Source organism: Melitaea cinxia, chromosome Z (assembly GCF_905220565.1).
Source record: "Melitaea cinxia chromosome Z, ilMelCinx1.1, whole genome shotgun sequence".
Lineage (NCBI taxonomy): Eukaryota > Metazoa > Arthropoda > Insecta > Lepidoptera > Nymphalidae > Melitaea > Melitaea cinxia.
In genome coordinates, this window is record NC_059424.1 from 8,453,742 (window position 1) to 8,471,752 (window position 18,011).

An 18,011-nucleotide genomic window follows, 5' to 3' on the forward strand; every position below is an offset into this window, starting at 1 on the left:
TATTTCTATATTTACAAAGATATCTTTTATATTTTATCAAATTGTGCTTCTTGACTCGGATTCTAATATATGGATATACATATAGAAGTTAAAGATTTCGACATATAATATCCTATATTGATACATCTCACTAATAGTGTTATGGCTATTCATGAATATATCTTAAAATTTATAATTTATTACGAAAATGTGATCTACCTTTTTAACTTACATTTATTTAATTGTTACAGATATTCCAAATTTTATTTTTTAACAAAGACAAGTAAAAATCGGGTAGAACAGTTGAGTAATCTAAACAGATCATCCTATAACAGTCACTTTCTGTTCTCTTTTGTTGTGTATTTTTGTTAATTTTAATACGATAAATATTACATATATAACCAGGGTGGCAATCAAGCGTACGGCTCACCTGATGGTAAGCGGTTACCATGGCCTATAGACGCCAGCAAAACCAGAAGCATCGCAAACGTTTGCTGGCCCTAACCCGACACTCCCTAGGAGTTCTGGAGTTCTCCAGACCTACTAGGCTAAAGGCTAGGCTTAAGGTGGCCAGAACTCCAGTTCTGGTCACCTTGCTTAACAAATAAATACACAGGGCCGGATTTAGGGGAGGACAACTGGGGCTACAGCCCCGTAGCCACCACTAAAGAGCACAATAGAGACTATGGAAAAAAACAGACTAGTAAACACCAAACAACTTTTCCTTTCATATTTTTTCCCGTTTTCCCTTTTAACCCGTGAGAAGGCGCGCTATTAGCATTTTGCTCACCAAAAATTTTATATCGACAATTTTTGATATTAATGGCACTGTGTAGTCACCAGCTTCTCTGTACCTTCCTAAATATTCTTCTCCTATATAATGCGATTATTACACAGGCCGAAGACGGGCAGCGGCGTCTTCGGTACGACAAAGCCAGCCCTGCGGTCACCAACCCGCTTGCCCAGCGTGGTGACTATGGGCAACACACATGAGTTCACGCCATTTTTGGCGCGAACATGTGTAGGTCTATGTCCAACAGTGGACTGCAATAAACTGCAATGATGATGATGACGATGAATGATAATATAATGCGATGCATGACAAGGTGCTACTAGGGGTTATATTTTACAGCACATAAGCATTTAGCTCGCGCGCGCAGTTCCGTGTGATTTTTAGGGGCGCGTATTCTCACGGGTTAAAAAAATTGTCCATTTTATTTGGAAAATAATTTGGGGACAAGGGGCCGCCAATTCTTTGTTGCCCCGAGGCCACAAGACCTCTAAATCCGGCCCTGGGACCACAAGACCATTATTACTTGTTAGTAGTATTATTTATCTTCATATACAACCTATACAAAAATAATTACAATCATAAATAAAACAAACACTACATATCTATTGCTAGATTACACGTTAATCTTTAAGATGCCTCTAGAAGAAATCTCATACGTCATAATTAATATCAAAGGACGTTTAAGTTACTCAAATTATAATTTTTACCAATCGGTGTTCGATTTCCTGGAGATGTAAAAACACGTTTTCCATCACTCTCAAACTAAAAAAAAACAAGTATTAGAAAAATTAAAATATGAAGAGAAAAGTGAAATTTTGATTGTTTGATGAAAATATGAGACTGCTTCTATTTTCATATGTACAAAGACATCTCTTATATTTACTCTTATTTGCTAAATTTGATGCGACGTTTTTATATGGTATTACTTACTTTGATCAACTAACCCGACAGCTACATTTACAGACAATTCTTCTAATTTTATAAATTAAATAATCAACATTTTTATATTGTTTGTGTTTTTATATTCTAATTCTTCAATGAATTTAAGACTAAAATATTATATTTGATAAAACTAGTACTACCAACAGACTACCTACTATGTTTTTTTTTCCTTTTTTTTTCTTTTTGATAATTAAATACGTATGGAACGCAAAGAAATACTTGTCTATAAACGAAAATTACACACTAATTATCATTGTAAGGTACCTCAAGTAGAAACTTCATATACTATGTAAACTACCGATCGATTTGAAAGTTCAATTCACTCAAAAATAAATATTATAATCAATTTAAATTTATTATTATACGGAGACGAAAATATGTAAAGGCTGTCTAATCCAATCATCGATATCCAATGGGAAATGTGTCAAAGCTATCAAAAAAGTGTCAGAATAAATAACTCTAGATATGTAAGAGTTAATTGATCGGTTAATTAAGTTATTAGACTTTTCCACATAACTATCAAATTTCTTTTTTTTATATGTACAAAGTTATCTCATATCTCATATATTTCGTGTATCTCAAATCTACATATCTACCTGTGATGTAACTGTACGCTGTAATCTAATGTATTTGAAGCCTGCAAGGCTTTTCAAGCTTAAAATTAAGACGTCGGCTTCGTAACTAAAAGCTTTTAAGACGTTACATTAATCTAATGTTATTAAATTAACATTCTTCTACTACTAAAAGAAAGTATTTTATACTCTAAGCCTGACGTCATTAAAATTTAAGATTTATCCAGACGAAATGTCACATTTCATTGTCTTATCAGCCATCAAAGTAATTATAAAAAAAATTATACAAGTCACTTAATTATTTTAAATTAAAATCTCTTTCAGTCGTGAAAAAAATAAACAACATAAAATTCTAAAATATTTAAATGTGATTTTTCAACAATGGCTGATTAGATATGAATTTGTCAGATTTCTTCTACATGCTATGTTTAAAGTGAAATATTTTTCTTGTAAATAAATATCTACTCATTTTATTAGTGCACTTTTTTCAGTTTTTTTACTTACATCTTATCATACTTACGAATAATGATTTACCTATTGTATAAACTTAAGTTGACCACCCCCTCCCTTCCGGTGGGTTGTCGTAAGAGGCGACTAAGGGATAACACAGTTCTACTACCACCTTGGAACTTAAAAAGCCGACCGATGGCGGAATAACCATCTTACTGCTGGCTTTGAAATACACAGGCCGAAGACGGGCAGCAGCGTCTTAGGTGCGACAAAGCCAGCCCTGCGGTCACCAACCCGCCTGCCCAGCGTGGTGACTATGGGCAACACACATGAGTTCACGCCATTTTCGGCTCGAACTTGTGGAGGCCTATGTCCAGCAGTCGACTGTGAAGCTAGACAATGAAGCTAAAACGATATACGGTACCCAGAAATTAATAGTGCACATCGACTTTTGAACGAGACAATCGGCTAATTTTAAATTTGTAGCGCATTATAGTCTAGCATTCCAGACCTTCCTTATCCATTAAATCAATCTATCAATCGACACTACAAAGTTAAAACTAGCTGACGGTCCAAAGGTCGATGTGTATAATTTATAGCCGGGTACTGTATATGATGAGTAAAGGTAAGGAGGACCGTTTCTTTGTATGTTAATGTCCTTGGAAACGTATCCATAGATGACTCTGGGATAGCCTAGGATAAGTGATTTGAATTCAACTTGTACTTCAGGTGGAACTTCTATTTTTAAATTAATAATAAACTATTGACAGGAAAAAACTACTCCTTTTGTATTTTTTGCTAAATAAATATTTTTTTTCTGTGCTGTCTATTTAACTTTAAGGATTAAAATCTAACATTCCTGCAGCATCAACATAATATGACAAATTTTAATTTATTAGTAGGTAGTGTTGTTTGTCACATCCAAATAATCTTCAGAAGAGATTTCGGACATCCAAATACTTTATTTTATCTGTAAAAGAAATGAAAGTGTAAGTTTTACTTAAAAATATTAATAGATACCTAAAATTTAATTACATTATTTTGTTTAATGTTCTGCCAAACACCTCAAATTCCATTTTTTTTCTTATATCTTTAGATTATAAAATATTATTATTAAAATTAATCAACACGATGAATTAAATTATTTGAATTAACAACTGCTGTGAGGTTAATCTGTGGGGTTACTGTTATTTGTGTAGATATATTTTTTTAACTGCTGGCTTTGAAATACACAGGCCGAAGACGGGCAGCGGCGTCTTCGGTGCGACAAAGTCAGCCCTGCGGTCACCAACCCGCCTGCCCAGCGTGGTGACTATGGGCAACACACATGAGTTCACGCCATTTTTGGCGTGAACTTGTGGAGGCCTATGTCCAGCAGTGGACTGCAATAGGCTGGAATGATGAAAAAAAGTACAAAAAACACGGTCCGCCATCTTTACAAGTCCGCCATATTGAATTTAGAGTAATATAACTTTATATTTCAAGTTATTCCCAGCAAGCCTTTAACTTCTTTTAATAGTGCTTCCTCCTTTTTGGTATAATTTGGCCTATATCCACTATATAGTTATATACTATATGTAGAGTGGGCTCTTATACCCAACAGTGGCTACGTAAACTTTATTTTAACTATTTTCAAACATTTTACAATAACACAATATATGATACAACTTTAAGTTCAACTTTTTAAGATGCAGTAACTAATACAAAATTTCTTTACTTTAATATTTTTAATACAAACATTTTAAAAAATCTTCAAAACTTATTTATTTGAGACTTAAAATAAACTGTTGTTCTCCATTCATAGAAAATTCTATAGCCATATACATCATATGATCTGATACAAATAAATATTTACTGGTTTTAGTTTTTGTAACATTAAAGTATAAAAATATTTTAAAACAAAAACATTTTTTCAACTTCATTTAGATACTTAATGTCTTCAAAAAAATATAAATCTGTAATTTATTATATTTGTTACTGTTATTTTAAAAACTGCTTGAAAAGCCTTTGTTAACAGATGCGAAATTATTTATATGGTCACCAGAATTACAAAACTGAAAGCCGCGTCCAATTTCATAACAGATTTTGCATGATTCCGAAACAAACATACATAGAGACAAACATTCTTAAAACAATTTTTATTGACTTCTATTGCAATCTTAAAGATACAATAAGTCCAAACATCAACTTGTTATTATTTCATTATGTGTACATGTACATAATAACGAGTATTAGAACAACTGGATTTTCTTAAATCAATAATTTATTACCAACAACAAAAGAGCTCAGGCACCTGTCCATATTTGCTATAAATACTCGTAATACTCTTAAATTTATTGAGCATTTGAAAAAAAGTTGGTTTAATGTTAAGATTTAAAGGAATTTTTACGAACATACTAGAATATTACATCACTAATATTACAAATCATACTTACTATGTTATCCGAAACGTTTATTGACTCATTCATCTTATTTTCTTCGAATAAATGAGTCTCCAAATTTCCATTTATACGAAATTCTTGCGGTGAAAGTGTAGAGGACTGTGATCCTATAACAATTACACCATTATATATCCCATATGGTTAACTTACTAAACAGTAAATGTGATTTCATTGACGACGCGTTAGCGCCACAGCACTGTGGCTGTTGCACTAGCGGTTGCGGGTTCGATCCTCGCACATGACAAACATTTTTATTGTCCATACTGATGTTTGTCATGGTCTGGGTGTTTGTGTTTTGAACTCACAAGTCCCTACCACCCCTTGGAGAGCACGTTAAGTCGTCGATCCTGGTTATCATCATGTACACCTTATAGCAGTCGTTACTCAAAGTAGAAAATATATGCGCCAACCCGCATTGGAGCAGCGTGCTGGATTAAGCTCTGATCCTTCTCCTACATAATGAAGAGCCGTGGATATTACATGCTGGAGCGTATTAAAAAGTTAAGTGAAAAACGAACAATGTAAAATCAATTGAGACCTGGCAAAGATAAATAAATTCAGTGTACAATAAACTCGATTGAACTTTAAATCATAAATAAATTGCGTTCTGACATATATAATACATACACTAACACATCTACGTGTGTAAATCTATACAAATAAATAAAATTAGAGAGTCAGTTTGTAATGTTAAAATAACCGCTTTTTACTTAAAATTTTTGTCTGTCTATCTGTCTGTTTGTTCCTGCTAATCTCTGAAACGGCTGGACCGATTTTGACGGGATTTTCACTGGCAGATAGCTGATGTAATGAAAAGCAACTTAGTCTACTTTTATTTTAGACATTTATTTATTTTGTAACTCTGCGAACTGAACTGATTTTTTAAATTCCACGCGGTCGAAGTCGCGGGCACAGCTAGTATATAATAAATATGTGCATACTTGAATATTGGTTATATCCATTGACGTCTTTAATTTAAATTCAGACCTTATTTTAAACGATAAAAATTCATAAATGCGTCTACCTCCATCACTTATCGTAAACTTCGTCGGTGCATCCATCACTTGGTTTATATATTCGTTATTCATTTTTTGATTTTAGTACTTTGCTTATAAATGAAGGAAGCTTCTTGACAACACCGGCTCTTTGACTTTTACACAGCGTCATGGTTTAGTTACCTAAAACATTATATTACGATTAATATTAAGAAAGAAAAATATAAGTATGTGTGTGGTTAGGTATGCTTGTTACCGCGATTTCCCAATGGCGCTACCAGTAAGTTTATAACTGCGCAGTTTAGCTTGCGCAAGTCTACTGGATCGATTGAAAATCGTCAAGTTCAGGATGGTTATGTTTATTATTTATCAAAAATATATTTCAATAATTATTACCTCTCTAAGTAAAATATATTTATCACGATACGAGTCCAACGAAGAGAATAAATATATTCACAGTATTGCATGCATATTTTACATTTTTTATCAAAATTAAATTATACTTTCACTTCAGCCCATCGCAGTCCACTGCTGGACATAGGCCTCCCCAAGTTCGCGCCACACACATCCCGGTCTTCCGCAAACCTACTAAATTATACTTATAAATGATATTTTATATTTTATTCACATATATCTATATGTTTTATTTTTATAGCATATCTAAAATAATCTAAAATAAATCTTAAGAGTACTTACGTTTTTCGAAATAGCCAACAACAAGACTAAATATCAAAATATTAAAATAATATTTGGCACTCGTTCAAATATCTCTGTTGTTGTGTACATGACAGCACAGTGTCGGTGCTACAAGCGAAATATCTAGGATTCATCTGTAAAATCTGGATCTAGGCATGCGCAATTTGATTCGGGTGCCATTATTTCAAAGGGATGAAAGTATTGTTCGGTAAACAGATAGCGAGGTTGACTTGAAAGCATAGAAGATTGGTGTACAAATACTTATAATTATATAATTATGTTTTAATATTTTAAATATCTTGTACAGAATCATAAATACAGTTGATGAGAAATAATAATAGTTTAAAGTTTTTCTTCTTTTAAGTTTGTCTCGATCGAGAAAATGTAAGAGTAATTATGTCTAAACCGTAAAACATTTAGGAGAGTAATTTTTATTTGTACATGTCGCCTAGTGGACGAAATTCGACCATAATCTAACCAAATATTTAACAACAAACAAAAGAGTATAAATGTTTGTGTGTATCAAATACATGGTAGTGTGTGTAACGTTTTTTTATATTGTTGTAATGTATTTTTTGTGCATAATCTTAAAAAATTATTAGCATTCTGCTCTTCTTCTCTATATAAACTATAAGTGTGCGAAATTTCATACTTCTCCGTCCACGCAATTTTCGTAAAAACGGGTACAAAATTTTTGCTTCACGTATTGATATATAGAAGATTCTGATTTCATATTGACAATTTACTAAAAACCGACCTACTAAAATAAAGTATAAGTATATATCATATGGACTACCACAGGCATTTCAAAAGGGGATATTTTTAATTGCACATAACTTATCACTGATTTATGTATATATTATTTCTCAAAAAGTACACCAATTGATTATTAAAACTACCATTCCAAATATTTCGAAAAGTAACAGCAAGTTTATTGTATTTTTTCTCAGATATAAGACAAAAATATATATATATTTTCGTATCAAATACATCATACTAATTGCACAGCCAATTAAATAGTCCTGCTGAAGAAATAACTATTTATTTACTTGCAGCATGTTTCTTATTGAGCATTTCAAAATTTGCTTGAGAAAAAGACTACTTAATAAAATTTTAAATGTATGACGTGTGTGTGTGTTCAGCAAATGTATATGTTTTTGTACAGCGTTATTTGTTCTAGCTGCCATAGCCTAACTAATAAATAGCATTTTATAAATAATGCTTAGGGCGGAAACGAAGTTATAATTCGAGCTTCCTTATCACCTTACCTCGGCATTGTGAATATCGCCATGTGGATTTCAGACAATCTAATAAATACCTAACACACAGTTACAACAAGGCTACTGTTATGGTGTAATTAGATAATTAAGTTGTTGAGTTAGGTTAAGTTTTTTTTTTTTTTTTTTTGTTGAAATTAAATTATTTATGGATGCATGACTTGGCGAGTAAGCTGGTGAATGCGTGACGAGAGCGTTACGAAAATTGTGATCGGGCTAGGCGAATAGTAGTTGAGTGGGAGATATAACTTAGAGAAAATAGAAAGAGAGAGTTATGTATCGTAAGTTTATTTCAGTCGCGTGGTCTAAAGCACACTCTTTTTTTATTTGACTGGGTATATTTTTAAACCGAAGCTCGAAAAGAAAAAACGTCTTTCACAAATATACAGGTCAGAACACACTGGAATATCAATGCATGCCTCATGAGCCCGTTCCTTACATGATAAGCATTTATTTTTTATCTTGTATTAAAATTGTTTCTGGTGGTACCCTTAAGCGAGTTTTCTGGTAAATATCGACAACAAGCAAGTTTTCCGGTACGTTTTGATAAATATCTAATAAGGAAGAACTAAATGACTGATCTAGAGACCTGTCATTTTAAATAGATTAAGTGCAATGTTATAACGACATCTTTTTGGTGGTTACTTCTCCAATCGCAACTATTAAATTTTCGGTTTACAAGCGACCTTTATTCATCCTCTCCATGATTTAAGATATAAGTTTACCTGAAATAATAAATACAGCCTTTAGTAGTTTAGTTTTATATTATGTAAGAGTGAAAAAATAATTGTTCGTCATAGGGAAAAACACACTGTTCGGAACTAAGGACGCATAGAACATCACTATAATGGAAATAACCTTAAATATATGCATTTTGTGTGCTAGCAAACGAAAAAAAAAAACTACTTGAATTACATCGACAAGTAGGTACTGTAAGTAGACTAAAAAAATTAACGAATTCGATGTCTCTAGGATTCCATTATCAGATCCTGGTTTCCTTATCATAGTACCCTTGGGATATGTCCTTTCCAACAAAAAAGAATTATCAAAATCGGTTCATAAACGTCGAACACACATTTAAAGAAAAAAAATATATATAGTCAAATTGAGTTATCTTCTCCTTTTTTGAAGTCGGTTAAAAAATACTTACCAAAAAAATTGAATGCTGTTAGAAAAAATTTATATGCTGTTAGCAGACGTAAATCTTGCATCAACCAGTATTTTTTGGCTTACACGGCCTCTCACGACCTGTACGAGAGGGCCTAACTGCTGCTGCGTCACTCGCGGACTAAGTAGCACTGCTTGTTTCTTTTTTACTGCAAATTACCTTTTTCGTTCTTTTTTTTGTCATAGATTTCATATACGTTCAGTACTACCGTTCGTTCGGCGCTAGGGGACTTCCCCTTATATGTAAATGCGCCTCGCGATATCACCCACGTAATTTCAGATCCAGCATTAATGTTGGAACAAAGTGGCCGGCCTATTTATTTACTCTAGACCACTTATTAACATACCGAATTCAGTTAAAATTAGCCTTAGCTAACTGCTAAGCTACTTATAGCTTTTACGTTAAAAAACAATAACATCAATCCATTCTCACAAATTTTCACATTTCTAATATTAGTAGATTAATAAGCAATGATCGTTATATCTATTCGATCTGGGTGTTACGAATATAACCATTTTCAACGTCGTACACGTTAGATGATGTTTCATATTTTTTAAGAAATAGTTTATAAATATTTCTTTTGTCAGAAAAAATACTTTTTAGAGGATTGCAATCACATCTTCTGAGAATCCCAGAATATTATAATTATTTGATTGTAAAGATAAATAATCAAACGCTTCCGCCCAACTGGCCCGAGTGGGATTTTCTCCTATGTCGGGGGAACACACACAAGCCACGACAACCATCTATATAGCCATGAACCAGCGACCGCTAGTACAACAGCCAATACCGTAACTGCTGCGCCAAAAGATTATATATTTTATATATATATTATTATTTTTTTAACGATACTGTAAAAATATCATTCATGGTGATAAAAAAAGACTAACGTGAAAGTTTGAGCCCTTAATAATCATATTAAGGGATATATCGTTACGGCTATAGGTTTATTAACAGTAATCGCATTTTTTTACTCAAAACTCGTCAATAATCAATCTGAAAATTTTGAACGATGCGTATTCATAAAGGAAATTAAATTTCCTAAAAAAAGCTTCCGTAGTAAATTAATGTAAAACAAGCCGTTTCCTTGTAATCGTGCCTTAAACATTGACTTTTTTTTCAATTTTGCGTTTAGATTTAGGATTTTTGTTACTACTTTGTTTTCAAAGAAAATTTAATACTCTAGAAAAAAAATTTAAATTTTTTTAATAAAATTCACTACTTGAAGTAAAATTCAAAAGTAGATAATCTACTTTTTGCGTTACATATGGTTTTTTTCTATTATATAGTGAGTTTATGACTTTATTTCTTTTATTTTGTTTATGTATTAATTTGCAAATATATTTAATATATAAAATTCTCGTGTCGCGGTGTTTGTAAACTCCTCCGAAACGGCTTGACCGATTCTCATGAAATTTTGTGTGCATATTGGGTAGGTCTGAGAATCGAACATCATCTATTTTTCATCCCCTTAAATGTTAAGGGTAGTCCACCCCTATTTTTTTTTTCTTTTTTTAATTTTTAGATTATTTGTTTTTTATTTTATCATGATTTGGCGTTGAAAAATACATACAACCCTAAACTTTCACCCTTCTACCACCAAACCCATTTTTAAATAGCGTTTAGCGGCAAGATAACGTTAGCCGAGTCAGCTAGTTTTACATATAATATTATGTGGTTTTCGAATGGGGACCGCTAAAAAGGTATTGTGTCCCGGGCGCGAGTTAAGCTGGCTACGCCACTGCTAGCTACGCTACGCTAGATAACCAATCGTTAAAAAGCAAAATAATACATAGAGAAATTACAATTTTATAAAAAAAAAATAGTAGTTCAGCAAAACAAAGTTATTCTCAATATTTAAGTCGTAAATTTTTCAATCAAGTGGAAAAAATAGTGTATACATTCATTTATTTATTTATTTAAATGTTCGTCAGATCTTCAAGCTTATCTAAACAATCTATATATTAATTCTTGAAGCAAAAACTTTGTACCTCTTTTTACAAAAATTGCGCGGACTGAGGAGTATGAAATTTCGCACACTTATAGTTTGTATAGAGGAGTACAGAATTTTTTTTTAATTATGCATAAAAAAATACATTAAATCAATTACACACACTACCATGTATTTGACACACGCATATATACTCTTTTGTTTATTATTATAGATTTTGTTTAATATATTATAGTCTTTAACAACAGAACCTTAAAAAAGTTCAAACTTATCTATACAAAACAATAAAATTGGAGTGTCGGTTTGTAATATTAAAACAACCACTTTTTACTAAATGCATCCATATGTATAGATAGTATATGTACAGATACACAGTACATATACCAAAATAACATTTTTTACAATTTTTGTCTGTCTGTCTGTTTGTTCCGGGTAGTCTCTGAAACGGCTGGACCGGTTTTCTAAGGACATTCACTGACAGATAGCTAATGTAATAAGTAGTAACTTAGGCTGCTTTTATTTTAGAAATTTGTTTATTTTGTTAATCTGCGAACTGAACAATATTCTTTTTTAATTCTGCGCGAACGAAGCACACTAGGGCACAGCTAATTAAAATAATTGTGGTCGAATTTGGAATTTGGGCGACCATTAGTAAATATAAATATAAAACGAAAAAATGCATCACACTAGAATATTTATTTCAAGAACATATACACTTCAATGGTTCATAATAAAGAAATAAAATTCACTTATTTTACGTGTATTAAAAAATAGAAAACAACTATCATAATTATAAAGCTCAATAACAAAATACAACTTATAATAAATTTGTGTGGTCCACCTTAACTCTAAAATACAAACAAGATATTACTTTTTACAAAAAAAAAAAGAATTATTTATGAAGTAGGTACCTTGTATTAAAAAAGGTTTAAATGCATAATTTATAATGAATTATATTCAAAGTATGAGAAAGATAATATATAAAATTAACAAAATCAGTCATATTACATAAACCGAAAACACTTTTTTAAGTAATTTAATTTTTTTTTTTTTATATTTAGTGAGCCTCTATTAAGATGTCAATATAGTCCATTTTTAATCAAGGCCCTTATAAATCTTAAACAAATTTACAAAGATAATCCTATGATATTGCTATACACTATAGTTAAGTATAATAAGAAATAGTGTATACAATATCTATAAATAAAAAGGGATGATTACTTTTGTAGATTGACAGCTTATTCAAAATATATTTTTATAAATTTTGCTAGTAATACGTGGACAGTATCAAAACAATATTTATATCGTGTTACACACATTTCAATGTGTGTTAACTCATAAAAATTAATATTATTTTTTAATGTTACGTGACCACAAAGCTAATCAAAACTTGTACACTTTTGATCCTACATTTACAAAAGTTGGATAAACAAGCAAACAATTGTGTCTTATACTATTTTCAAGATCTTATCGCTCTCTTACAAATTGTTTTGTCCGTGAAACGTCAAAATTGCAGATTGTAAGATTAAGGCCTGTTTCAACAATTGCAGATAAAGTTTATTATGCAAATAAGTTACGATTAGACTTTAACAGCAGGGTGTGGAATAGACCATTAGGACCAATTTGACCCGAATTAATAAATTAAAGCCTTTAGATTTATTTTCGCGAATAGAAATATCTCATAAGTACAGTGGAATTCGATGGTAAAAGAGAATAATACAACAAAAACTTATTTGCTGGATATCATGATCCATCAAATAGCGTTATCCACAACTGGTAAAGCAGGCCCTAGGGGCTTTTTGGAGCGGTTGCCTTCAAAACAATCTGACGTATGACAGTCAACTAATAAAAGTTTATGATTTTTTTTTCTTTTTCGTAAGTAGTAGTTTTTCATCATCATCATCATCATAATCATCATTACAGCCTATTGCAGTCCACTGCTGGACATAGGCCTTCACAAGTTCGCGCCAAAAATGGCGTAATCTCATGTATTTTGTCCATAGTCACCATGCTCGGCAGGCGGGTTGGTGACCGCAGAGCTGGCTTTGTCGCACGTAAGTCACTGCTGCTCGTCTTCGGCCTGTGTATTTCAAAGCCAGCAAGCAGGTGGATTGTTGTCACGCTGTCGGTCGGTTTTGTAAGTTCCGAGGTGGAACAAGTGGAACCAAGTTGAACTGTGTTATCCCTTAGCCGCCTCGTACAACACCCACGGAAAGAGAGGAGATGGCTATATTACTGCCATCACCACACAGCAAGTTTTTCAGTTGTAATTTATTAGTTGTGGAACAGGCTCTAATGGCCTGTTTTACCTCCCTTTGTTAATCTCAATTCGTAACATGGCCATGATAAACTTTAACCATAAATAGTGAAGCAGACCCTCAATACAAGTTTGCTTAGAAATACATTATAATATATTTAATACATAGCGACTGAAATCCGACCGCGATTTGACAGAATCATGAATTATTAATGACCACCGTAAACCAATATATTTATAAATACATTTTTTTATACATATATACGATTATGAAAATGTTTGTACAAATTAGCATTGCATTCTTAACAATTTTAATCAGGGACTCAAATTCAATGCACTATTTTTTACTCGATCCATCTAAAAATTGAGGAAGCAGAGAGGAAGTAGCAAAGCCATCGTAAATAAAATTTATGCTGCTTCTTTAAATGGATCGTATTTCTCTAAAAATTTCAGTTTCGCTTTAACATTTCGCCGATATATTTACAGAAAACTAAAAAATGGGAGTACAAATTGGACTTTTTTGTTTGTTTGTTCGGGCGTATTTATTTACTGACATGCCGACTGACGAAAACACTTGGATGTAATGAGTAATATATTTGTCGTATGAGTACGACTCAATATCTTCTTAACCGACTTCCAAAAAAGGAGGAGGTTCTCAATTCGACTGTATTTTTTTTTTTTTTTTTTTTTTTTTTTTTTTTATGTATGTTACATCAGAACTTTTGACTGGGTAGACCGATTTCGACAAATTTTGTTTTAATCGAAAGGTGGTGTGTGCCAATTGGTCCCATTTAAATTTATTTGAGATCTAACAACTACTTTTCGAATTATATCTAATAATGCGTTTTTACTTGACGCTTTTTTCGCCGACCTACGTTGTATTATACCGCATAACTTTTTACTGGATATACCAATTTTGATAATTCTTTTTTTGTTGGAAAGGGGATATCCCTAGTTTGGTACCGTGATAAGGAAACGAGGATCTGATGATGGGATCCCAGAGAAATCTAGGGGAACTCTCGAAAATCCGCAATAACTTTTTACTGGGTGTACCGATTTTGATAATTTTTAATTTAATCGAAAGCTGATGTTTATCATGTGGTCACATATAATTTTTATCGAGATCTGATAACTACTTTTTGAGTAATCTTTGATAACGCGTAGTTGCTTGACTATTTTTTCGTCGATCTACGTTGTATTACTTGTCGATGTAATTGAAGTCGGTTTTTTTTTCGTTTGCGAGCAAACACAATTATTTAATTATTTCTTTAAAAAATTTTGTATGATACGAGTATAAATTTTTTATCAATGGTTTGAAATTAAGTAGCCTGAAAATTAATTATAAAAAAACTCATAGCACTGACTGGTTACTACAACCTCACCTGATACCTGCTCTGACTAACCAACTTACAACTCATTACTAAATCAAAGTTAAAAGCAATAGATAGACTGGTTTGAGTATTTTATACAACACCCTACAGGAAGTATTCAACTAAACTAATTTATACAATCAATACATAGTTAATTTATAAACATATTTCAAAAACTTTGAGAAAATAGTGTTGAATAATAAATTTCGTCTTAATCGTACACCGAATACGCTACAATCTACGATATACACAACTACTCGGTCAATCAATATATAAATACTGTGACAGTATATAAAAAGTGTGAATTTTAAAAGGCGAACAACTACGAAGAGCGAACACAAAGTTCGTGACAGAAAATGTAATATTTAAGTTTATGCATGAAACAAAAAAGAAATTCATCGAATTCTAAATAAGAGTGTTTGTTGTGAGATTTCGAATACTTACAAACGAAACAATAATATCGAGAGCAATCAGTATAAGCCACCAGATTTCAAACAGAGTAATTCAACAAACATTCAATATTGCACAACAACTTATTAGACTAGCAAGAGTAAACTCGACGAAGTTACGAACAATCCAGTTACAATACAGTTTTTCATCCATATTTGCAATGGGCTGTTATTGTATTAAATTTAAAACGTTTATGAATTAAGCCCGGTTCCTATATCAATATAAAAAAAACGGTTACTTTTGTTACAATATGAACATTTTTTCGAAATTGAACAAATCGTAACCAAAACGGTTGGTTTTTTTAAATATAAGAAAAACTAGGTTTAAGTATTGCATTTTTGAGCAATGCGATTTGTTATATACATTTTATTGTTTATAAGTATTTTAATAGTGATTTACAAAAGTAAATATTACACATATAATACTTTATTATTTAATACCGATTGTAAATAATATATACAATAATTAATCTTTTGCTTATTGTAATGTCGGTGAGAAGATCCAAATGAGAAAGTGAATAAGTGTAATAGGAATCTGATTTCGTCGTACCATTATAATATGTAGAAGTTCCGATACAACACGTTCTTGTTTATATATAAGTACGCACATGATTGTATATATTTAGCGTACACTTAGTATTAAATATGAGTTTTTTCCTCTATAGTTACTAATGCTACAATAAATAATGCCAATTGAGAAATGTAATACAGGCATTATACTTAAGTTATACGTAAAAGATAAATATAGATAAGTGACAAATGTTACAAGCAACACGAATATTAGTAATTGAAGATTGAAATAAAATTACCGACCAATCGCAAGACTCAAACATGGCCGTATCCAGAATATTGTAAGGGTGGGGAGACAAAAGTCGATAAGCATTAGAAAATTAAATTATTTTTATTTATTGCAACGTTTTATTTACATTCACTATCTACACTATTACAATAATAACTTACGGAGCTTTTGACTAAATGTACCTAAAATTTGCGTTTTAAAAATCAAAAATATCAATTATTGGCTTCGAGCCCCACCCTGACTCGGAAATCTTACCGCACCATTGGTGGCGTACCAACCATGCACTCATAGACTAAGAACTTCGTCCTGCCATATAAATACGTGAACACACTAATCTGACAATATCTATATTTTAATTGAAACTTGTTTTTTTTTTATTAAATGGTTCGAAATTGAACCAATGTGAAAAGAAAACATTTCTAAGAGGAACAAATTAGGAAAAACATCACCACCTTAAAACCGATGGCGGATATTCTACCAAGAACATTTCGACACCAACAATTTATACTACGCCAATTCGACTTTTCGATAAGTTTGTTTTTTTTAATGCGAACTTGATAAAATGTGTTTTTTATGTAATAAAAAAAAGTGAAATTGCAATGAATAAATTAACTATTAAAGATACCAAATTTCAAATAAGTTTCTTAATTAATACAAAAGGTATCACGTTTCTCCCTTTTATAAGCCTCTATTGTAAAGTTCACTTTTAAGAGTTAGCTTAGTATAAATTGCTGGTGTCGATTTTTTCACTGACACTGGATTTAATCTTGATTCTTGATTTTTTTTGTGATTAAGAATAAAATGTATATAAATAATAGTAATTAGGATAAAATTTCACAACTTAGCACTTGAATGTATTACGAACATTTTGTAATAAAGGACATTCGATATATAATAATTCATTCCCAAAGATGCCACATTTTACTTACAGCAAATACTGCTAAGCAATAAGTTTGTGCTGGCCTAAAATCGGCAATGTGTGGTCTAGCCCCACTAAGACATTAATTAATACCGTGTGGTATATTATTTATATCACATTAATAAACAATTGATTATCTAATATGCGATTATATACTAAGGTCTCGATAAAAGTTAATACGACAAAAATGCGAGTACAATAATTTTACCCAAATTTGTGCATCTAAATAAGTACAATTCTATATTTTAAAATTTCGTTATAAAAATGTATAATACGTAGTCAATTCCATAGGTTTCAAAGGCAACCTCAATTATTCTTTTGTCATCTAAAACAAGACACAATATTAAGCTTCTCAAGATCACTATAATTCCTAGTTTTTAAACTATCAACATATTATTTCCTTAATACATTTTTTTGTTATTTTTATATTTTATCACAACACTAGAATAATATTTTTGTAATATATATGGATTTCATGAGAAAGCTTATTTTAAATAGACGAATAGCTTAAAGATGATCATTCTTCATTCTTAATTGTCTTAGATCCACTGGGCCCATAAGAAAATGAATAGTTTATTTACTAAGAAAAACTTATGCCTTATTCACGACAGTGCGAGCAACTACGCTCATAGTTTTCTAAGTTAGGGAAATTTTATAAGTATGTGACCTCGGTTAAAATTATGCTTAAATTAAAATGTTCAATTTTGCCAGTTTTGCTTACGTGAGGAGACTCTGATTATAGCTACACTATTGGGGGCGCTATAATGTGGAATATAAATAAAAAAGTGCGCTGCTTAGTCCCCAGTGGCATGTTATAAGACAATTTAAGAGCGATTTATAAAAACAACTTACTCTTAACTATTCAGATTACACCTATTTTTAATTTTAACACTGTAAATCTACAATGTTTCAATTGATTTGGTAGAACGGTTGTATAGTTTTCGTCAGTATAA

At 31.5% G+C, this 18,011-nt stretch overlaps 1 long non-coding RNA gene across 1 annotated transcript; it reads right to left on the reverse strand.

The window, feature by feature from the left end:
* Positions 1 to 3,499: 3,499 nt before the first annotated feature.
* Positions 3,500 to 6,986, reverse strand: LOC123668690. The gene is made up of 4 exons (XR_006745623.1): positions 6,869 to 6,986; positions 6,202 to 6,355; positions 5,172 to 5,284; positions 3,500 to 3,706 (listed from the first exon to the last, which is right to left on the reverse strand). It is a non-coding gene; the product is annotated as an uncharacterized LOC123668690 (long non-coding RNA).
* Positions 6,987 to 18,011: the final 11,025 nt, after the last annotated feature.